This window comes from Hydra viridissima, unplaced genomic scaffold (genome assembly GCF_058129835.1).
Source record: "Hydra viridissima isolate aposymbiotic clone 2 unplaced genomic scaffold, HvirCarnegie_v1 scaffold_7, whole genome shotgun sequence".
NCBI lineage: Eukaryota > Metazoa > Cnidaria > Hydrozoa > Anthoathecata > Hydridae > Hydra > Hydra viridissima.
In genome coordinates, this window is record NW_028324306.1 from 17,052,473 (window position 1) to 17,077,371 (window position 24,899).

The following is a 24,899-nucleotide window of genomic DNA, read 5'->3' on the forward strand; positions in this document are numbered from 1 at the left end:
ATTTAAAAAATTTAATTCTGTGCCAAAAGAAAATGAGCAGACTTAAGTTAATAAGATCACCAAAGAATATTTTTTAGTATTCGCAATACTGGTGTTCGAAATAAAAACAATTTTTTACAACAGTTTTTTTAAGGCTTTCTTAATGGATCGAAAGAATTGTTTCAACATCAACTAAAACTACAAAAAATAAACATATCTACTTTATAGCTAACATTTTCAATAAAATAGCACTTACATTAAGAATAGACAAAATCAAACAAATTCCTATCGGCAATGGAGTCGATCCTTCGCTATAAAACAGCTTTCTAATTGCATCTCGGACTTTCATGGTTATAAACGTAATCTTAAAAAAGGAACTTTATAGCATTACTCACAGATTAAGGAAACTTCTCTCTATATAAAATTGAATAAAGCAAAAAAGGTATCAAGACAATTGCCATCATCTAAGCGCTCTTCATAATTGTATCCTTATCTGAAGTTTCAAAATTTGTCACAGTGTTTTGTTTTGCTAGTTACATCGAGAAGTTAAGAATAGTTAATAGACCTTTCATCATTTTGATGAAGGACCTAAACTACTTATTGTCGAAGTAACTTATTACAATTTAAACAAACCGATTTTAAGTGAAATATTTTTAGCACAAAGTATAAATCCGCCTAGAAAGAATCTCCCATACTGTTTAATTTGAGTTTGAGGTTACGATTAGACTATTAGTTTGGTACTCAAGTGACAAGTATACATCACATGGTAAAATATGTAAAAGCATTAAAACCTTTAGTTCCTCAGTTGAACTGCTTTATTTGAGATGGAGCTTTGTAACATAGTATATTATGTCTTCGTGGATAACTCATTTTCACAAAAATACCTGTTTTGAGATAATATCAATTACGTTACAAGCGATTTACTGCTTCTTTTTTTTTTTTTTGCTATCTTATGTTTTAAGCAGAAAAAATATTGCTATTATTTGAATTACTTCTTGATTTTTTTTTTTTTTGCTATACATTTTTGAAAAAAATGTTTTAACCAAACGTGATTTAACTTAAAGAGACCAGCTTTATAACGTTTTTACAGAGTATACAAACTACAACTTTTGACTGGTAAGAGAAGATATAGTTATTAAAAAAAAAGCAAGCTAGGACTGGTTATTTATGCATATGACCACAATAAAGTAGACATCAAAACAATTATTTCTGAGTAATAATTTAATTTTCGTATAAATTCCATTTATGAGTTTTTCGCTAAGCTTACTGATAAATTTTAACTGGTAAGTAACTCCATACTTGCACTCCATACTTGTATTTAATTTCCTCTAGCTAAGCCGCTGAACATCTTTCTGACATTTTTTCAACATGGCTTCTTTCACAAACGTTGGAAAATTTGCACATTTAATGAAAATTTTGCACGACGATATGACAAAGATTGTTTTACTTTTTAGCAATTAAAAGTTTGAACTGCAAATGCAAATCCATTTTGAAATCGATATTTCATTTTAGAGCCAATACGAGCTCATGCAAAGTAGTTTTCTAAATGCGATTTCTGCAACACGAGTAGTTTTATTTCAACGTAAAAATAAAAAAAGAAATTTTTTCTTGCAACTTTTATCTGTACAGCAAATAAGAATTAAATTTATATGTGAATAAAAGTAGTGCTTATTATGGCATTGGTTTGAATTACAAAAAGTCTTAAACCTGTTATCGGTAAATAAAATTAAAGATTTACGATGTTGTAAGGAAGTTACTTTTTAATAAAGTGACCTCAAAAGATGCTGATCATCCAACAGCGATGCTTTCTAAAACCTCATTTTAACATTTTACTTAAGCAGAGTTATTTCATACATTTTTATAGTTTTAATTATTTTTCTGTGTTACTCTAAGTCAAATTAGATAATTAATGTTTTATTTATTTATTAATTAATTAGATTATTAATGTTAATATTAATCTAAATGTCAGTTGATTACAAAAAGGAGGTTAAGATCAGAAAGTACAAAGACTAAAAAGAGCAAATGTTATGGAAGCAAAATTATATATTGCAAATGTTATTGATGCAAAATTTAAAAAGCTGACATAGCTGCTTCAGCTGCTTCAAAATATAGTTTAGTCGAAACATGACTTAAATGTGGTAAACCGAATTTTTGCTCTGAGTTAGAGAAGGCTGCTTTTGTCAAATGCGCCAATCAATAGAATTGTTTTTGATTTCTTATTGGTAAAGGAGACTTACATCATATTATGAATAGTTATCTACATAGTTAAAGAATGTAAGCTTTTTCCAGAGCCTGATTTAGTTAAGTCATTCTTAAAAACCCACCCAGATCTGACAAATAATTTTATGTCAAGCATAAAATCTCGAGGAAATGTTAATGAAGAAATTCTGAAAGAATATATTCAACATCTTGTCAAAATCATACAAAACAACTATAATGAAACAAATCTAACTGCTAAGCCTGCTCAAAATAATGCTTGGGAAAAAGAAGTACTAAATACACTACAAAATATATACACTACAACAAAAGAAACACTTCCAAGCCAAATATTTCCATAATGATATCAGGTAACACAGCAGATGAAATTTTACCACCTTTTGAAGATTACAAGGTTACTGATCTGCGGTCAACTTGGTGGATGTTTTGATGGTGTGGCTTTTTTAAAGTGGTTTTTTTTTATAGTTTTGCTTTCTTTAAAAAAGAAGTTATGAGTTAAAGTTCTGTGAAACGATAATTTATCCTTTCATATCACTCCAAACGTTATTGAACCCTGTGAAGAAATTGAAATGAAGTTTGCTTGCCTACCACCATATAGCACGCATAAAACTCAATCTTTAAATATAGCATACTTTAGACATCTGAAAACAGCTTGGCGTAAAATTATCAGAGTGTAAAGATTTACCTACTGGTTAGACGAAAACATCTCTTGACAAACAACGTTTTCAAGAACTTTTAAACGGGTTGTTGCCCGCTGTAAAGCCAAATCAGGCTAGTAATTTACAATCAGATTTTAGAAAATCCAGTGTCTATCCAGTAAATGTCAATGAATTTCTAAAAAAATTTGGAGAAAGAGAATTTATGATAAAGAAGTTCTATAAGACAGTTTTTAGGATTTTCTTACAAGAGATATATAAAACTTTGCAATTTAGAGAAATAAGCGTTTTGCAATAATTATTTAATGTCCTTCGCTAGCGATGCTAGAAAAACGACTTTGTTTTGTCCTTTCAATTCGTAGATCTTTCTGTTTAGAAATTTCATCTAAAAAAAAATTTAAAAATGTTTTGTGCGGTTAGAAAATGTTGAAATTCGAATAAGTATGACGTTTCCCGAAAAGTTCAAACTAAAGAACGATAATTTTGTTAGTTTTAAGTTAAGGTTAAGGTTAAAGAACAAAGATGCTAATAGTAAAATGTCATTTAAGAAAATCTGAAACGTCAGACGATTGGCTATTTATAGAATTATGATATATCATGGCTTAAACAAAAGACATTTGATAAAGTGATCATTCTTTTTCATCCAGTGAATCAAAATAGAATAATGGTGCTGAAAGAGAAAAATTTAACCAACTAAGTTTTATTTGATGTAACACTTTCACTATTGAAATGTTTTAGTCACAAATATATCTAAAGTACTTTAAGAGCAGTAAATTGCAGTCGATATCAAGTTGAAAATTGATAAAATTTAGCAAAAAAATGCCAATAATTACAGTTTCACCTTCTCATAGTTTTATATCATTATAATCATTTCATTTGGTATTATTCTGCTTGCGTAGTATCTAGTCTTTTTTTTGGGACTTTTTACCGGAAAATTGTAAAACCTTACAAACCTTACAAACGCGCAACTTGTCAAAATTATATAAGAAATTCTTCGATATTGTATAAGAAAGTCACGAAATCTTAAAAATGCTTACCTTTAAATTTCTAATCAACGATAAATAGTTTTAAAAGTTTTAGTAGCGATTTTTTATTTTTTTTGTGAAGTACGATACTGCCGTAAAATGCGGAAGTATTTGGTCAGGACAACTCTTAGTCGACTTTTGAATGTAGTCTAGTATTAGTTGGAGATGTCAAGAAAATGCGAAAATTGACAAAATAATCAAACGAAATGTTTGTTTAAAAATTAAAAAAAGTAATTTGTTCTAACTTCTTCTGTAATAACTTCTACAAGAAGCGTTAGTTTTTTTCTTTTTTTAATGACGCATCTTTCAGATAAGTGCTTTGCCGGACTTTGAGCTGACGAAATCTGAATCAGCTCTTTAGCGTAAATTTTTTACCTGTGTTTTGAATATATATTGGAAGTTTACTTAAAATGGCGCCTTTAGAAAAAAATAACGCTTTAATATTGGTTATGATGCAACATAAAATGTTAAAGTATGAATATCGGTCATCAAATAAAATATTTATCAAACATAGATTGTTTAAAAAAATCATTTAAACTTTTGGACAAAAACTTCAATTACCTGCTACTCCCACAAGTAGCTTTATTTTCAAAAGTTAAGTGATAAATTTTATATTTGCTGCCAAAAAAATAAAAATAATTATGATTAGATGGACAAAAAAAGGTTAAGTTCGGACCAAATGCCAGAACTTGATACTTGAAGATCACCATTTAAGTTGGTAGTTGGGTGTTCAGGCTTTACGGAACCGACTTTTGAAGCTTCAATTTGTGCTTATAAAAGTCTGCCTATTGTTAAAAATTGATACCAACTTGGATTTTTTTTTCAATTGAAATGTTTAGCTTTATTATCGTGCGGTTTGTTTTATTTGACTGTTTGTTTTTTTTTTTACTGATTATTACTGGTATCTTATTTTTACCGAAGGTATGTTTATCAATAATTAACATCTATTCTTTTGTGTCTTAATTTGCACCACTTGCCAAATTTAAAAAAAGCGTTTTGTAAGACACAATTAGTTTTTTGTCTCTGAAAACAGATATCAAGTCTTTGGCTCGGGACCATTTTATTCTGGACCATATTATTTTTGGGCTCAAAATAGATATCAAGCTTTCGGCTCCAGACCATTTGACTACTGTAATGTTAAAGCCCTTAGTTGCGTAGACTCAGACCTTTTGAATATTGCAACTTTTTTTTAAAAAAAAATTATTGTTTTTTATCAATAATTTTAGTGAGGTCAACGTTGTGTGATATTTTATTCAAATCTTTGTTGTTAAGATACCAAAATAGAAAAGGTTATTTTAGGTAAAAGTATATTTTAAGACAAAGACATAGACAAAGAAAAATGTTAATGTAATAAAGTTAGAAAAAGCATTATGTAACATGTATTTGCTATGGTATGTTATCTCAATGATAGTTTGAAGATCTCATATTCAAAAAAACAAAATTCTAGGAAACAATTATTTGCTGGACTGTAACTGATAAATGGTATAAATTTACATGTGCTGCCTAATATGTATTTGAGCTATAGGATGGTTAAACCGATTTTCCATTGACGGTTTGTCTTAGTAAGTCCCCATTTTGATTTTATGTGTTTTAATTTCAAGAATTAGTAGTCAGTGCGGGTAATATATTATGTTTATTATAACATCGACTTGTCAAATAAAAAATCTTTATTGCCCGCTAGCTTGAGTCTCAATCATCTAATTAATTACTTTTTTTTGTTAGTAGGAATTAAAAAGGTGAATCTAATGTATTTTCTGCCGAGAGGGTTTCAAATTATTCTAGTACAAGAAGTAAAAGATGAAATCCTAAATACAAATATGAAAACCTATACTGTAAATGTAAAAGTGGAGGACTATTCAGCTTTAGTTCCTTGCAAACATTTAATAACTCGTGCTTTGCAAATAATTTGTACATTTTAGGAACCTGTGCTGAAAGACAAGATTTTGAAAGACAAAGAAAAAAAAGTAATTACTCTCACGTGAAGGGGTGGCTTTGATGGAGCTACTGGCAAAGCATTTATAAAGAAACTTTATCAGAACCTTGCATGAAAAGAAGATGAAGTGTAAAAAATCATTATACATCACCTGCGTAGTCCCATTTGACTGAATTTGACAATAGCAATGAAAAGGTGTCTATTTGGAGAAATCAGAAGTTATCATTTATACTGCAGACTCTTCAAATTAGCAGAAAGAAAAATTAGTTGCTTTTTCTTTTTCATTAGTTTTATTTTCATCAGCTTTTGTTTTTTATTAAGGCATTAGTTACCTAAATGTCTAATTGGTATTCAAAATAGATTTGTTGAAAATCAGTTGAAAATTAATTCAAAAATCTATTTATACTTTGGAGAAGTCGCTTTTATCGAAAACTGCAACTGACATAAAGGTATCCAACAAAATTTTTTTAAAAAGAAAAACCACGATGCGCTCTGTTTAACTAATCCTTAAAATTAAAAGTAATCAATCTTAAGAAAAGAAGTTAATAAACGAAACAAGAAAAATGTTTTTACATAGTTTTTACTTTTTTGAAGAACAATATTTGTATAGTACTGATGGTACACATCGTATTATATATAGTATTGTATAGTATTTTATAGTATTTGTATAATATACAAATATTGCTCTTCAAAAAAGTTGAATTCTTTATTGCTATATAATAGAGCATTTTTTCTCAATAAATATTTTAAAAATTTTGAGCATAACATAACAAATTGACTGAAACAAAAATGAACGTTCATACATATTACAAAATATTGTAAGTATGATAGGATGTAAAACATTTTGAACATAATGGAAGGTCATATTCCAGACATATTGTTTTTGTCCGTTTTGTGTTTGGTTTTAAATTGAGGATATTATTGGTTTGAAAACTATGTAAAAACATTTTTCTTGTTTCGTTTATTAACTTCTTTTCTTAAGATTGATTACTTTTAATTTTAAGGATTAGTTAAACAGAGCGCATCGTGGTTTTTCTTTTTAAAAAAATTTTGTTGGATACCTTTATGTCAGTTGCAGTTTTCGATAAAAGCGACTTCTCCAAAGTATAAATAGATTTTTGAATTAATTTTCAACTGATTTTCAACAAATCTATTTTGAATACCAATTAGACATTTAGGTAACTAATGCCTTAATAAAAAACAAAAGCTGATGAAAATAAAACTAATGAAAAAGAAAAAGCAACTAATTTTTCTTTCTGCTAATTTGAAGAGTCTGCAGTATAAATGATAACTTCTGATTTCTCCAAATAGACACCTTTTCATTGCTATTGTCAAATTCAGTCAAATGGGACTACGCAGGTGATGTATAATGATTTTTTACACTTCATCTTCTTTTCATGCAAGGTTCTGATAAAGTTTCTTTATAAATGCTTTGCCAGTAGCTCCATCAAAGCCACCCCTTCACGTGAGAGTAATTACTTTTTTTTCTTTGTCTTTCAAAATCTTGTCTTTCAGCACAGGTTCCTAAAATGTACAAATTATTTGCAAAGCACGAGTTATTAAATGTTTGCAAGGAACTAAAGCTGAATAGTCCTCCACTTTTACATTTACAGTATAGGTTTTCATATTTGTATTTAGGATTTCATCTTTTACTTCTTGTACTAGAATAATTTGAAACCCTCTCGGCAGAAAATACATTAGATTCACCTTTTTAATTCCTACTAACAAAAAAAAGTAATTAATTAGATGATTGAGACTCAAGCTAGCGGGCAATAAAGATTTTTTATTTGACAAGTCGATGTTATAATAAACATAATATATTACCCGCACTGACTACTAATTCTTGAAATTAAAACACATAAAATCAAAATGGGGACTTACTAAGACAAACCGTCAATGGAAAATCGGTTTAACCATCCTATAGCTCAAATACATATTAGGCAGCACATGTAAATTTATACCATTTATCAGTTACAGTCCAGCAAATAATTGTTTCCTAGAATTTTGTTTTTTTGAATATGAGATCTTCAAACTATCATTGAGATAACATACCATAGCAAATACATGTTACATAATGCTTTTTCTAACTTTATTACATTAACATTTTTCTTTGTCTATGTCTTTGTCTTAAAATATACTTTTACCTAAAATAACCTTTTCTATTTTGGTATCTTAACAACAAAGATTTGAATAAAATATCACACAACGTTGACCTCACTAAAATTATTGATAAAAAACAATAATTTTTTTTTAAAAAAAAGTTGCAATATTCAAAAGGTCTGAGTCTACGCAACTAAGGGCTTTAACATTACAGTAGTCAAATGGTCTGGAGCCGAAAGCTTGATATCTATTTTGAGCCCAAAAATAATATGGTCCAGAATAAAATGGTCCCGAGCCAAAGACTTGATATCTGTTTTCAGAGACAAAAAACTAATTGTGTCTTACAAAACGCTTTTTTTAAATTTGGCAAGTGGTGCAAATTAAGACACAAAAGAATAGATGTTAATTATTGATAAACATACCTTCGGTAAAAATAAGATACCAGTAATAATCAGTAAAAAAAAAAACAAACAGTCAAATAAAACAAACCGCACGATAATAAAGCTAAACATTTCAATTGAAAAAAAAATCCAAGTTGGTATCAATTTTTAACAATAGGCAGACTTTTATAAGCACAAATTGAAGCTTCAAAAGTCGGTTCCGTAAAGCCTGAACACCCAACTACCAACTTAAATGGTGATCTTCAAGTATCAAGTTCTGGCATTTGGTCCGAACTTAACCTTTTTTTGTCCATCTAATCATAATTATTTTTATTTTTTTGGCAGCAAATATAAAATTTATCACTTAACTTTTGAAAATAAAGCTACTTGTGGGAGTAGCAGGTAATTGAAGTTTTTGTCCAAAAGTTTAAATGATTTTTTTAAACAATCTATGTTTGATAAATATTTTATTTGATGACCGATATTCATACTTTAACATTTTATGTTGCATCATAACCAATATTAAAGCGTTATTTTTTTCTAAAGGCGCCATTTTAAGTAAACTTCCAATATATATTCAAAACACAGGTAAAAAATTTACGCTAAAGAGCTGATTCAGATTTCGTCAGCTCAAAGTCCGGCAAAGCACTTATCTGAAAGATGCGTCATTAAAAAAAGAAAAAAACTAACGCTTCTTGTAGAAGTTATTACAGAAGAAGTTAGAACAAATTACTTTTTTTAATTTTTAAACAAACATTTCGTTTGATTATTTTGTCAATTTTCGCATTTTCTTGACATCTCCAACTAATACTAGACTACATTCAAAAGTCGACTAAGAGTTGTCCTGACCAAATACTTCCGCATTTTACGGCAGTATCGTACTTCACAAAAAAAATAAAAAATCGCTACTAAAACTTTTAAAACTATTTATCGTTGATTAGAAATTTAAAGGTAAGCATTTTTAAGATTTCGTGACTTTCTTATACAATATCGAAGAATTTCTTATATAATTTTGACAAGTTGCGCGTTTGTAAGGTTTGTAAGGTTTTACAATTTTCCGGTAAAAAGTCCCAAAAAAAAGACTAGATACTACGCAAGCAGAATAATACCAAATGAAATGATTATAATGATATAAAACTATGAGAAGGTGAAACTGTAATTATTGGCATTTTTTTGCTAAATTTTATCAATTTTCAACTTGATATCGACTGCAATTTACTGCTCTTAAAGTACTTTAGATATATTTGTGACTAAAACATTTCAATAGTGAAAGTGTTACATCAAATAAAACTTAGTTGGTTAAATTTTTCTCTTTCAGCACCATTATTCTATTTTGATTCACTGGATGAAAAAGAATGATCACTTTATCAAATGTCTTTTGTTTAAGCCATGATATATCATAATTCTATAAATAGCCAATCGTCTGACGTTTCAGATTTTCTTAAATGACATTTTACTATTAGCATCTTTGTTCTTTAACCTTAACCTTAACTTAAAACTAACAAAATTATCGTTCTTTAGTTTGAACTTTTCGGGAAACGTCATACTTATTCGAATTTCAACATTTTCTAACCGCACAAAACATTTTTAAATTTTTTTTTAGATGAAATTTCTAAACAGAAAGATCTACGAATTGAAAGGACAAAACAAAGTCGTTTTTCTAGCATCGCTAGCGAAGGACATTAAATAATTATTGCAAAACGCTTATTTCTCTAAATTGCAAAGTTTTATATATCTCTTGTAAGAAAATCCTAAAAACTGTCTTATAGAACTTCTTTATCATAAATTCTCTTTCTCCAAATTTTTTTAGAAATTCATTGACATTTACTGGATAGACACTGGATTTTCTAAAATCTGATTGTAAATTACTAGCCTGATTTGGCTTTACAGCGGGCAACAACCCGTTTAAAAGTTCTTGAAAACGTTGTTTGTCAAGAGATGTTTTCGTCTAACCAGTAGGTAAATCTTTACACTCTGATAATTTTACGCCAAGCTGTTTTCAGATGTCTAAAGTATGCTATATTTAAAGATTGAGTTTTATGCGTGCTATATGGTGGTAGGCAAGCAAACTTCATTTCAATTTCTTCACAGGGTTCAATAACGTTTGGAGTGATATGAAAGGATAAATTATCGTTTCACAGAACTTTAACTCATAACTTCTTTTTTAAAGAAAGCAAAACTATAAAAAAAAACCACTTTAAAAAAGCCACACCATCAAAACATCCACCAAGTTGACCGCAGATCAGTAACCTTGTAATCTTCAAAAGGTGGTAAAATTTCATCTGCTGTGTTACCTGATATCATTATGGAAATATTTGGCTTGGAAGTGTTTCTTTTGTTGTAGTGTATATATTTTGTAGTGTATTTAGTACTTCTTTTTCCCAAGCATTATTTTGAGCAGGCTTAGCAGTTAGATTTGTTTCATTATAGTTGTTTTGTATGATTTTGACAAGATGTTGAATATATTCTTTCAGAATTTCTTCATTAACATTTCCTCGAGATTTTATGCTTGACATAAAATTATTTGTCAGATCTGGGTGGGTTTTTAAGAATGACTTAACTAAATCAGGCTCTGGAAAAAGCTTACATTCTTTAACTATGTAGATAACTATTCATAATATGATGTAAGTCTCCTTTACCAATAAGAAATCAAAAACAATTCTATTGATTGGCGCATTTGACAAAAGCAGCCTTCTCTAACTCAGAGCAAAAATTCGGTTTACCACATTTAAGTCATGTTTCGACTAAACTATATTTTGAAGCAGCTGAAGCAGCTATGTCAGCTTTTTAAATTTTGCATCAATAACATTTGCAATATATAATTTTGCTTCCATAACATTTGCTCTTTTTAGTCTTTGTACTTTCTGATCTTAACCTCCTTTTTGTAATCAACTGACATTTAGATTAATATTAACATTAATAATCTAATTAATTAATAAATAAATAAAACATTAATTATCTAATTTGACTTAGAGTAACACAGAAAAATAATTAAAACTATAAAAATGTATGAAATAACTCTGCTTAAGTAAAATGTTAAAATGAGGTTTTAGAAAGCATCGCTGTTGGATGATCAGCATCTTTTGAGGTCACTTTATTAAAAAGTAACTTCCTTACAACATCGTAAATCTTTAATTTTATTTACCGATAACAGGTTTAAGACTTTTTGTAATTCAAACCAATGCCATAATAAGCACTACTTTTATTCACATATAAATTTAATTCTTATTTGCTGTACAGATAAAAGTTGCAAGAAAAAATTTCTTTTTTTATTTTTACGTTGAAATAAAACTACTCGTGTTGCAGAAATCGCATTTAGAAAACTACTTTGCATGAGCTCGTATTGGCTCTAAAATGAAATATCGATTTCAAAATGGATTTGCATTTGCAGTTCAAAACAATCTTTGTCATATCGTCGTGCAAAATTTTCATTAAATGTGCAAATTTTCCAACGTTTGTGAAAGAAGCCATGTTGAAAAAATGTCAGAAAGATGTTCAGCGGCTTAGCTAGAGGAAATTAAATACAAGTATGGAGTGCAAGTATGGAGTTACTTACCAGTTAAAATTTATCAGTAAGCTTAGCGAAAAACTCATAAATGGAATTTATACGAAAATTAAATTATTACTCAGAAATAATTGTTTTGATGTCTACTTTATTGTGGTCATATGCATAAATAACCAGTCCTAGCTTGCTTTTTTTTTAATAACTATATCTTCTCTTACCAGTCAAAAGTTGTAGTTTGTATACTCTGTAAAAACGTTATAAAGCTGGTCTCTTTAAGTTAAATCACGTTTGGTTAAAACATTTTTTTCAAAAATGTATAGCAAAAAAAAAAAAAATCAAGAAGTAATTCAAATAATAGCAATATTTTTTCTGCTTAAAACATAAGATAGCAAAAAAAAAAAAAAGAAGCAGTAAATCGCTTGTAACGTAATTGATATTATCTCAAAACAGGTATTTTTGTGAAAATGAGTTATCCACGAAGACATAATATACTATGTTACAAAGCTCCATCTCAAATAAAGCAGTTCAACTGAGGAACTAAAGGTTTTAATGCTTTTACATATTTTACCATGTGATGTATACTTGTCACTTGAGTACCAAACTAATAGTCTAATCGTAACCTCAAACTCAAATTAAACAGTATGGGAGATTCTTTCTAGGCGGATTTATACTTTGTGCTAAAAATATTTCACTTAAAATCGGTTTGTTTAAATTGTAATAAGTTACTTCGACAATAAGTAGTTTAGGTCCTTCATCAAAATGATGAAAGGTCTATTAACTATTCTTAACTTCTCGATGTAACTAGCAAAACAAAACACTGTGACAAATTTTGAAACTTCAGATAAGGATACAATTATGAAGAGCGCTTAGATGATGGCAATTGTCTTGATACCTTTTTTGCTTTATTCAATTTTATATAGAGAGAAGTTTCCTTAATCTGTGAGTAATGCTATAAAGTTCCTTTTTTAAGATTACGTTTATAACCATGAAAGTCCGAGATGCAATTAGAAAGCTGTTTTATAGCGAAGGATCGACTCCATTGCCGATAGGAATTTGTTTGATTTTGTCTATTCTTAATGTAAGTGCTATTTTATTGAAAATGTTAGCTATAAAGTAGATATGTTTATTTTTTGTAGTTTTAGTTGATGTTGAAACAATTCTTTCGATCCATTAAGAAAGCCTTAAAAAAACTGTTGTAAAAAATTGTTTTTATTTCGAACACCAGTATTGCGAATACTAAAAAATATTCTTTGGTGATCTTATTAACTTAAGTCTGCTCATTTTCTTTTGGCACAGAATTAAATTTTTTAAATTTGAAACAAATGACGTCAAGTTTGAATAAATTACAAGATTGAATACCAAGTTTCAATTGGTTTCCAATAAAAAAAAAAATGTATCTAATAAAAAAATTCAAGTTCAATAAGACTTCTTAAATCATCCTCGATCCTGTGGACTAAAGAGACCGCCGGGGGGTATGCCATCTAACCAAATCTTTGTTTTTAAGTCTTCCTGAATTTAAAATGCATTGTTATAATATTTATTTAAGATACAAATGATTTCTAAATCTGTAGGAACAACTAATAAGTTTCCACTGGTTTTGGAAATGTATTATTTTTAGCAGTGGAAACTACAATTAGTAGTTTTAAATTTCAGGTTTCTTGTGACTGTTAGTACCAAGTAATTCTCTTAACTAAATATGAATTCTACGATTTGTAGCTGCTGAGAAAAGCACGTTGAAATATCAAACTCATTTTAAAAAATAAATAAAAACTTAGAAGGACGATGTCAACTTTTTGTCTTTCCTGGATATCCGATTTAAACAACAAATGCTAGCCATGAGTTGTTTTTCTTGTTAACAGAAGAAGTCTGTATAAAGTCCCTGGTTGCAAAGCTGAAACTGCTGAATCCGAAATGATGATCCTCGGGTGTAAAAGAGCGCCCCTGGAGAGACTCTTTCGGTAGTATGGGTGGAAGCAAGCTTGTTAATAACCTCCTCGTGGTTGCAACGGGCAATGGAGGCAGACGGCCTCTAGCGAATATTAACGAGCGAAACCCTGGGTAAGTGACGGACAGATGAACAATCCCTTTGCGCCAAAGACACCCCTCGTTTCAGCCAATAAATTAGTATCTGTCTAGCATTTGTCCCCTTATCTACAAACTCTGAGGCAGAACGGATGTTGCTAAAGTAACATAGCAACGCTATTCTTATATTATGAATATTGGTGTTGGTATTGCTTTAAAGCAAAACGGGTATTTAAACTAAGCCGCATGGTGCTTTACTCGCCAAAGCTCTCACAAATGGTGACTTTCCAACATAGACTTGACAAGTGTGTGAGAGTCACTGAGCAATGGTGAGAAATAAAATTGTTGTCTGCTCCTAAGCTCAGACAGCAGTCCATACAATTAAAGTGAGACTCTCCTTGTGGGGAATGAGAAGCTGAAGTAGTTCGAGGGTCATTTAATGATTTTCACATCCCATTTTCATTACTTTTACTTTATTACACTAACTCTTAAATGTACTTTTAATTCGGATTGATGAAACTCGGTCCAATTGAAGATATTCCTGAATCGAATTATAATTTTAGGCACATAACAGAAAGTTGGCTTTACAAGATGTTAGTTAATACGTTAATTTCGATTTAAAACGTAAGAATGCAATATTCAGTTCATCTGAGCATTCTGGGAAAAGAGCTTCCAATGAGGATATCAAGGTAGAGAATGGCAAAGTCTGGAATGTTTTGAAGAAAAATAATAAAAAACTTGGTTACTCTTGAAAGAAATTAGTCAGAATCATGGTTTAATTTCAAGTGCTGAGTGTCTAAGAGGCTTTTAATGTGTCAAAAGTTGTTTTTTTTTCTAGCAAATTTTAGTTTGGTTTTAAAGAACCAATAACAAATTTAAAGAAGTCGTTTATTTCAGCGCAAGAGGTTGCAGCTAAATCAGATTAAAAAGAATTAATAGATCATGAAAAGTCCACATTCCGCAGTGTCACGTACACCTGTATGAGGGACGCCATAACCAAGAATTGGGTAACTGCCGAACAATCCGGAAAAGAGACTTCAGGCAAAGTTTAAACTAACATGGGCAAAGTTTAAGAAGCAAAAGCAACATCCTGATCATTAGGAAAGACTACTATCAGCAACTGTTGACTTAGGAGCAAAAAGAATTTGCCTTTGTTTTTATAAGTTTAATCTTTATTTTAATAAATTTTAATTAAAAGATGAATTTTTAAAATAGTTTTTCAAACATTTATATCCTTTTTTGGACAAAGTAGGAAGAAGGATAAAAATTATGCGACAAACTTACAGGTAAACAATATTATAAGTTAAATAAAAAAAACTTCGAAAAAAGAAATGCCCCCAAAGTTTTAAATGAGTTTTGCTCCTCTCAAACTAACCCATTTGAGCCATCTTTGACACTTAACACTTTTTTTGGATAATAAAGACATGTTTTTCTAAACGCGCATGATAAATACTTTAACAATCAAAAGGTTTTTTTTGAGCGCCTTGACATTGAACCTGTGGGTCTCTTTAGCCCAACTGTTCTCAACTCAAAGCTTTAATTATTTAGATGTTTGATTTATTTAGAAAATATTTGCTCTCAAAATTCATTTCATGTTTAACTCCATGATAAACTTAATACATTAAAAATCAATAAACAGATAAACGCTTTTTATTTTCGCAATTTTGTACAAAAATTTAAAAACGTCTGGAGCGTTGGAAGGAAAGAAGGGGTTCACTTGTTAGAACGAGCTCTAGACAGTAACTCGTTATTGTTTACATACTCGTATGCTGTTTTTTTGCTCTAAGTTTTCAAAAAAGTTCCAACTGCGCCTACGGTAAAGAACAGATATTTTTCTTTACAATTTACAAGTAATAATTCTATTATATTCTATTATTTTAATTTGCTATTATAAATTCTCAACACCGATTCTTCAGATCTTTGTCTTCACTAAGTTTTAACCTTAATTTATGGATGCAGTCAAGTTTACTTAAATGCTGTTGAGTAAAAGCAGTTTCTTGGTTGAAACATGATATCTTTATTTTTGTTAATCATTAAAACAAGAAAAAGAAACATAGTAATATAAAAACATCAAAGTAATTAAAAAACAAAAATTAACGTTAAAGTTTTTAACTTAAATGCCTGACCAAACGACAATAGCTAATTGTAAATATTATTGGATGAATTTTTTTCAGTTAGCTTTTTTTCTAAGTAGAGCATGTATGAGGAGCTTTACGTGAGAATACAATGTAACTTAAAGGAAAATATTGTTAGCGAGAAAATGCTTTACGGGGCTTACTTTTGCGAATTGGTGGTCCTTAAAAATTATTTTGCGGTGTGTTTGCTTCTTTTATCGAAGTTTGCGGAAATCATTTTTGCGAATGCTAATTTACAACAGAATGTAAATTTATGACGTATGAAATGAATTATGGCGAAGCATTTTTTTTTCTTCATAGAGCAAAACACTTCGATACAGCAAAACACTACAATACTTAAAAAATTAACAAATTTTTTTCTACAGCCCTGGGAGCTACTCAACTTTTTCTCCGCCCCCCCCCCCTTCCACCCAAGTTTTATAAATAATTCTGACGGAGAATTTTATGCTGATTAAGAATCGTACAAAAAACAGTGGTTTCAAAATCAACGAAATGTGCTCTAAAATGAAGTTGAAAGTACAAAATTACTAAATTATACGACAAATCACTGATATTAACCATCTTGAATATTGATGTATTTTTTGTCTAAAAGTTTTCTTTCCAAAGTATTCACGACCTGATTTTTATTTTATCTTAAGAAGACTTCGAATAATAGAACATGAGAATTCATTCACGTTTAAATTATCACGGAAATATGCTTTAACTGGGATTCTTACTTTGTTGTCTAGAATATCTTTTAAAGTTGTTACGCAGTAAGTTGAAAATTTCTTTCATTGATTACATACTAAAATAAATTTTAAAACAATTAAAATTGCTTATTAGCAAAGTATATAAATCTATATAAAAAAGTGCATAAAAAAGTATATAAAATCTATATCAAATCTATATCAAATCTATATCAAATCTATATCAAATCTATATCAAATCTATATCAAATCTATATCAAATCTATATCAAATCTATATCAAATCTATATCAAATCTATATCAAATCTATATCAAATCTATATCAAATCTATATCAAATCTATATCAAATCTATATCAAATCTATATCAAATCTATATCAAATCTATATCAAATCTATATCAAATCTATATCAAATCTATATCAAATCTATATCAAATCTAAATAAAATCTATATAAAATCTATATAAAAATCTATATAAAAATCTATATAAAAATCTATATAAAAGTATAGACTTTTTTTTAATACTTCAAGTTAACCCATTTACCAACATGATATAGGACTTCAAAAGCCGACAAACAAACGCAATAGCCCTATTGCCTTGGATCTTGCTAATTAAAAACGGCTCCTTTCATACCCACACCATTTTATTAAGAAAAGTTTTTGCAAAAAAGATTTAAGAATTCCATTTTTATTATTCAATGAAAGTTCATCTTTTCTATTACTTTTTTCTTTAATAATAATTCAAATTTTTATTAAGAAAACAGTCTTAAATTCATTTCTAAAAATGAAATTTTCAAGAAAAAATCACACGTTTTACAAGAGTAAGATGTTTTATAGCTCGTTTGTATATCTAATTATACTCGAAAGAACACTCGCGCCTTCAATAGTCTAAAGAAACATTTTTTTTTATAATAAAAACCAGCCTGGCAATGTTTCTTTTGAGAAAAAAATCAACCGTAACTACAGTTTATTCAAGATGGCGAATATTAGAGATTTGTTCTATAATTTTGTACTTTCAACTTCAGTTTAGAGCTCTTTCCATTAATTTTGAGACCCATGATTTTATACGATTCTTGATCAGCATAAAATTTTCTATCAGAACCAATCATAAAATTAGGAGGGGGGGGGGGGGGAGATCAAAGTCAAGTAGTACCATGGCGCTGTATAAGTACTATTTGTTTTTACTGAGTTCAGTCGAGAGAGAGAAGGTGATTTTCAACCTTGAAAACCACCGTCACTTCCTGGTAAAGCGGATCTGTGAAATCATTTTGATTTCCATTTCTGAGAATTTATTGTTGTAATTGATAGATCCTACTTGGCTCACATGCTCTTTCATACTACATTGAATTATCTAGTTGTCAACCAAACTATATTGTTATTATTCCTATGCAAAAAAGGTATACATAGCAACCAGACACCAAAAATTTTACCAACATTTAAACAACAACAGTCGAGATAGTAACAGTATTTGTTACTATCTCGACTGAACTCAGTTCACTTCTGGATCAAATGGTTTCTTTGTAATTGAACTTTTTTTCTGTAGCTACTAATAAGTGGATCTGAGGATCAAAGAAGCCTTTTTAACACATTCATACTACTTTTTGTTCGTGAACGTTGGCGTAAAAAATGTTCTCAAAACTTTTTGAAATCCTCGTTGCAAGATTCATAAAGTTTATTCTCATTTGATGATCGCTCCTAAATAGACCTGTTGCTCAATCAAAGCCAGTTTTTCGGCGCAATCTAAATTTTTATATAAGGTTTCTGATGTAACCAGTCTATCTACAAACTAAATAGGGCAAGCAGTAGTATGGCCTCATAAATTATGAAGATTATCAGAAGCTGAGTAATCAGTTACACTTATGCTGTCTCTAATATTTGAGATACACTGGTTTTTTGCTTCTTGAACAGCATTGTAAGGTGAATACAGTTTACAGCCTACTTTAATTTCATCAAGTTAAATCTGCTGATATGAATCCTTAGACAGCCCACAATCAAGAATCAAAGCTAATGCTTTTTCTAGTGTATAAGGCACAAAAGAAACAGATGGGTAATGAAATCTGCTAACTTAAAAACAATTTTAGCTTCTTTTCTCTAGTATCTTGGGGCAAATTATAAGCTGCTGCAAATAATAGTTCTGAAGATGATAAAGATGCCACTAATGGGGTTAATTTTATTTTCTTTGTTTTAATAGATGCATTATTAAGTTTCACTGGGTTCTTACCCATAGTTTGGGTAAAGTTGAACATGATCATCTTCATTGAGAACAAGTAGTAGAAACTTTTCATTTTTCAGCAGTTCTTGTTTTTTTTCTTCAAAACAAACTTTAGATTTCGTACATATTTGCCATCTTCGATGAAGATGGTGTATGAAAGTTGATAATTTATCATTGACAGTTAAGCTCACGCCCTTTGCAACTGCATTAAAAATTATAGGATCTTCCAAAAGTAAATGAATTACTATCTATACGTTTCATGGTCTAACTACAATTTATTTATATATATAAAATAATTTTATGTACAATTTTGCAGGTTACTAAAAATTGATCATGTATTAAGATGATTATGTAACGTCTTTAACACTAATCAGTTAGTCAGAAGAAAATAAATAGAATATTGTATGCCGCGATAAAAAAATTAGGTATAACATTTGGCTTGTAAAGATGATTATTAAAGGATGACATCTGATATATATATCGGCATGGATATTTCTGGTGTCAAATTATTAGACCACCTTAAACCAAAAAAGAATTCAGTTATATAAGTAAACTTTTAATTTTTCGTTGATCTTTGTTCACCTGCTGGTTAACAGTGCAGCTCTATGTAAATCAAACTGGAGTAAATTTCAAAGCACCCCAACAGCGTATATATGTTTAAATATGAGACATTTTATTAAGACACCGTTAAGCATATCATAAAATTTGGAAAAACCCTATGTGAGTCTGTGAGATCAGAAAAGTGATAAAATATTCATTATATACACACTTTTAGCAATCATTAAAACAAAATAAAAACTTTTGAAAGTTTTATTTACAAAACGGTTCGCTAAATTGAATTATAATGCCAGTTAATGTACAATAAGCCTATTGCTTCTAAAACTTGTAGGTTCTAAAAATTTTGATGTCAAAACACTGCACAGCAGTATAAACTGAAACAGAATTCTCAGCTTTTTGAAAGAAGATTGTAAGAGATATCAGGAGCTCGGATCTAACAAAAAAACTGCTAAAACCGTTTACAGCTGTGTAAATTATTCCTTACTCTATGATACAGATTTATGTGAAATATATTTGGTATTTTAAAAGAAAATGAAATTCAGATCATTTTGCTAAATTATTTATCTTAATTTGCAAACTCACTTTGATTTATTTTTACCGCGTTTCCCTTGCTCTCTTTTTTAATGCATAAGTTTCTTAGAGAAGTTACTTTTATTAGCAAAATATATAAATTGTGCTTTATTTTTTTTTAATTAACAACAATATTATCATCTCTACAAACAAAAAAAGTTGCATAGTGAAATAATTTTGTTTAGTTTTTTAATGCTGTGGTGTTGACATCAGTTTTCTCATATACACCTCATCTTGCTAAGGTATTTCTAGTTTATTTTTATCTTTCTTGCACAAATACATTTTCTTGTATTTTCGACAGTATTTTTTGGTACTAGGTTCTTTATTTAAATGATTTTTACATGAAATTTTGTACAAATTGAGACACTCCGATTTTCATTGACGTACAATTTATTTCGAAATTTTAAGGTAATTTTTCTCTTTCACATAAACAGTTTTAAAACTTTTGAAGCAAAACTTTAAAACCAACTTATTTCCGTAGAGGAAAAAGATGTATTTCAAAATTGCCACTACAGGATGTGGGACTACTTGAGCACTATCCCCAAAAAAAATTAACAGTGAGCAACAATGTCATTTTCTAGAAAAGTTTCCTATTGAAATTGAGTTCATGAGATTCATTATTATTTAGCTGATAATTGGCTTTTAAAAAAAAAAAAAGGTATATATTTAATAAAGTTTGTGCAACGTTAATCTTCTTGTTAGACACTTTAATGCATTTTCAAAGTCAAAATAAGTGAAGTGTGTTGAGTATTATCTCTATTGTTATTATAATTGTTAATGTTATTCATTTTGTTTTATACTGCTGTTATTTTTGTTATTAATATTACTAAAATTTTTATTGCTATTATTTTTGTACTTCTTACATCAAATTTACTTTTATTAATTATTGATTGAAATCGATATTACTAATCATTAAAACGCTTTTCTTTACTTGATACTTTTTACTGTTTTACTATTATGATTATCTTATTATTACTCTGTACCTTATTATTCTGTATTTAAGTGATATGAAATAAGGTTGTTTTTTTAGGTCTTTGGAGCAACTGAAGTGGATGCTGGTAAGGCAATTTGAAAATGATGATATTTCTTATTAGCTGTTGATATTTTCTGTCACTAAGTTTAATGAAATTTACTGCTGTAAAGTGTTTTTATATATTTACAATTCATGTGTGGCGAAATTCTTTTTTTTTTAAATACAACTCCAGAAATTTGTAAAAGTAAACAGCAAAAACAAATTGCTTTTGGATTTAGGAAGAAAAGCAGGAATACTTGCATCAGTCATGTTTGTTGCCAGAATATTCAGCAGGTAATTTTGTTTTTGTTTTTTAAAAGCTTTTGAAAATTGGAAAAAGTTTTAACCCCTCACAAAATTAAAAATAGTAAGTTTACTGTAATTTTTAAAAATAATGATTGCAATTACCAATAACCTGCAAAAAATTATTTCTTTAAAATAGATGCATTTTTATTTACGAATCAAATTAGAATAACTGTAATATTTAAATTTTTTCAACTTAAACTAATCTGCAGCAAATCCATATTCAAATGCATTAACTGCAGGAAAATATGAAATAATTAGTGTTTGTATCCCTTAAAAACTTTAATTGGTCATTAACTCTAAACAAGAAAATTTTTGGAAAATGAATTTTGTCCTCTCGAATTGAATTTTGATCTAGGTTAATTTAACATTTAAAAAATATTGAAAAAAAAAATTTGATATCATACCCAAGGGGATGACACTACTAGAAAAGGGGAGTTCTCGGACAAAATCATTTTTTCATCATTGTTGCTAAAAATTTGATAATCGCGAGGTGAAAATTTTCTGGTACAAAATCATTATTTTTTTTATCATCGTTGTGAAAATTTTGTTAATCGCGGGGTTGAAAATTTTCTGGGACAAAAATTCTGACGACAAAAACATTTTTTAATTTTTTCATGACGTGATATAACGCGTAATGAAAAAAAATTTTTTAATTTTTGTAAAGGTGTTTAAATCTTGCCCGAAAAATTTCTTTTTTAATTTGTTCTTTTTCTTGTTCTTGCTTTTCTTCGAGAATTAATTTATACCTTTCAATTTCACGCCATCCTAATCCTTTGCTCCTTAAATATTCAATTTGGTTAAGTGTTTTTAAACTTCTAATTTTTCCGTCCTCATTTCGTAAGATTCTAGTTATTCCGTTCATTTTATTATGCCAAGAAAAATTATTTAACTCAAAATTTTTTTTTACAAAATTAAATTTAAAAAAGAAACGCTTGAGAATGGTGAGTTTGGTCCAAGAAGCAATCCGGCTCCGATGGGTTTGTACCTTTTTTTGTTTTTGACGTAAATTCCATCTATGACTGAGCTTCATTTGACCCAGGGTGTTAAAAACAGTCCGTTTCCTCTGTGGGTACCCATTTTCATTCCATTTCCATTTTTTTTGACGTAAACGACACCCTTTCCAGCAATTTCGTCGATCACAGTGGATCCAAGAGAAGAGGCAACCCCTCCCAATAAGCCATTAGCAACCACTGGGGCGGCTCGAGCTGCGAGCATTCCCAATAAAGGTAAAAGAGCTCCAATAAATCCTCCTTTTACTTTTGCGTTTTCTTCCACTTGAGTTTTGCTCATGTTAATGGTGACCCCAACTCCTCGATGGAGAACATCCACAATTTTTCGATATTGACTTTTTGTCACAAGCAAAACGTCGTTTCCGTGAAAATCATCTTTTGAAATACGGATGCTCACGGGTTTGCCTTCCATCATTGATTTTTTTATTTAGCCTAAATGCCCTTGAGACAAATTTAATATGACACTGACATATTTGCTCATTTTTTAAATGCCGGAAAAAATATTTATTTCACTTCTCGAATGTGATAACGGATCGTGATGTCCTCGCCGCGAAAGTCGATTAGATTTCCGTTTTGATCGACGATGCGTGTGATCATCGTGGAAATTTCTGGGACTTTGACAGGGAGGTAAACCAAATGGGTTGGTCTTTCGATGATTTTAAAACCAGGACCCACGTCGGGATAAAAGGAATAAATGCAATTTAATTACGAGCCGTTGATGTATGCTGACCCGATGATGTTGTTGACGATTCTAATCGTGTTGACGCTCGTAATTCTGACAATGTCGTCAGATTCGTAGTCGGAGTTGGAGTCCAGCTGTCTTTTTTTGAATCCCAAAAGGGAGGCGATGCTGTTTTCAACGTTCAAGTCCATCAAATAATTTAAGCCAAGTTTGATGGTTGATTTTAAAGTGTTTAAATTGGATCCGATTTTTATATTTTCGGGAGAGTAGCTGATTTTATTTTTGGCAACGTAGCTTGCGCTTTTAGACGAGCTTTGAAACTTTCAAAAACGATTTTGTCCAAAAATTCTGTTAATATTATGTTGGAATTTCCATCCACGTCGATGATTATGCCTGACATTTTTTTAAATGGACGAAATTTTTTTTTAAATGGATTATTTTGGAAAATAAAAATTGTCAAATCCGCTTCGGTATTTTCCATCGTATTTTTTCATTGTCAAATCAATGACGGCAAATCCGTAAGGTTCAGACCAGCAACGATCGCAAAAGGCTTTAAACTCTTCTATTTTCATGTCTCTCTCAGCGTGGTGTCGATAAATGTTTTCAACATTTCTTGTATCTTGATAAAACAAACAAATAAAATTTGAATTTGTTCTAATCGAATGTCTGTCAAGATCAAAATAGTTTTGAGCAAGATAAAAACAATCTGAATTAGAATGTCTCCCTCTAGTGTAATAATTTTCACATTTATTTTGTTTTTCTCTTTTTAAATCATCAAAAACCATCAAACTATTTTTTGTTAAATCTAGATCTTCAGGGTTAGGCAGATCGTCAACCGTTTCAAAAAATGCGACACTCTATATTCTCATTGTCAGAATTTTTTTTTTTTTTTTGAAAAGTTGTTAATAACATTTTCAGGGTTTAAATTTAATTTTTCAATTTCGCCTAGTACATCGAACAAATTGTCAATAATTTTTTTTGGCAATTTTTTTTCGAACGAACTTTTCAGTATTTTGTACTCAGGTTGGAAAAGAGATTTTCCAAAAAATTGTAAGTAGTTGTAATCTAACCATCCAGGTTGGAGCAGTAAATTAAGCAGGAGCGTCGTTTTTCCACAACTAGACATTCCAACAGTTAGTCCTCGAATGCTTCTTGGAAAAAGATAGTGGTTGTTCCTTTTGGGTTTTCCATTATTACATGAATGGCCTTTTATTTCCATTTTTTATTTTAAAAAAATATTTATTTAAAATAAAAAAATGTACTGCTTCAAATGCAAAAGGAAAACAGAAACGATCCATCTGAGAAACGAAATCTCAAAAAACAACAGAAAAATGATAAAAGGGACTTGCGACTCTTGCGGAACGACCAAATGCACGTTTGGTTCTTTGACGGCAAAAGGTGGAGACTTGGTGAAATCGATCAACAATTTTTCAAAAAAAATAAAGCTTTCGTGGGCAGAATTTCCTGGAGAAATGCACATTCCAGGAATGAATTTTGCAGGACCTAGAACAAGAACGGACCTAAGGCTCACGCCAAACGGAATTTATCAACCTTGGAGCAAACCGGTGGACCGACCGGACAATGCAGCGTACCACCACGATTTGGCTTATATGCATTCCAAAGACCCAGCCTTTAGGAAATTAGCAGATCAAATGATGCTTGAAGAATTAGACTCCATTCCAAACCCCACTCAAAAAGAAAGAAACGAAAGAAATATTATTAAGTCCATCATCAAAGCCAAAGTTAGATTTGGATTGGGTGTCTCTGCAAAAAAAAAAAAAATTCCAATTTTGAAATGGACGGATCAGCTTGCAGAGGAGCTTCACAAACCGGTCATTCGCCATTTTAAAAAAAGAAAAGTGTTTGTGAACGACATTGATGAAATATGGGCTGCCGATTTGGTTGACAC

At 29.8% G+C, this 24,899-nt stretch overlaps 2 pseudogenes; one reads left to right on the plus strand and one right to left on the minus strand.

Annotated features, from left to right (window-relative positions):
- LOC149886398 (uncharacterized) overlaps positions 1–328 on the minus strand; it is a 44,359-nt pseudogene extending 44,031 nt beyond the window's left edge.
- A 12,452-nt stretch (positions 329–12,780) lies between these two features.
- Positions 12,781–24,899, plus strand: part of LOC149886399 (uncharacterized) — a 44,361-nt pseudogene continuing 32,242 nt past the window's right edge.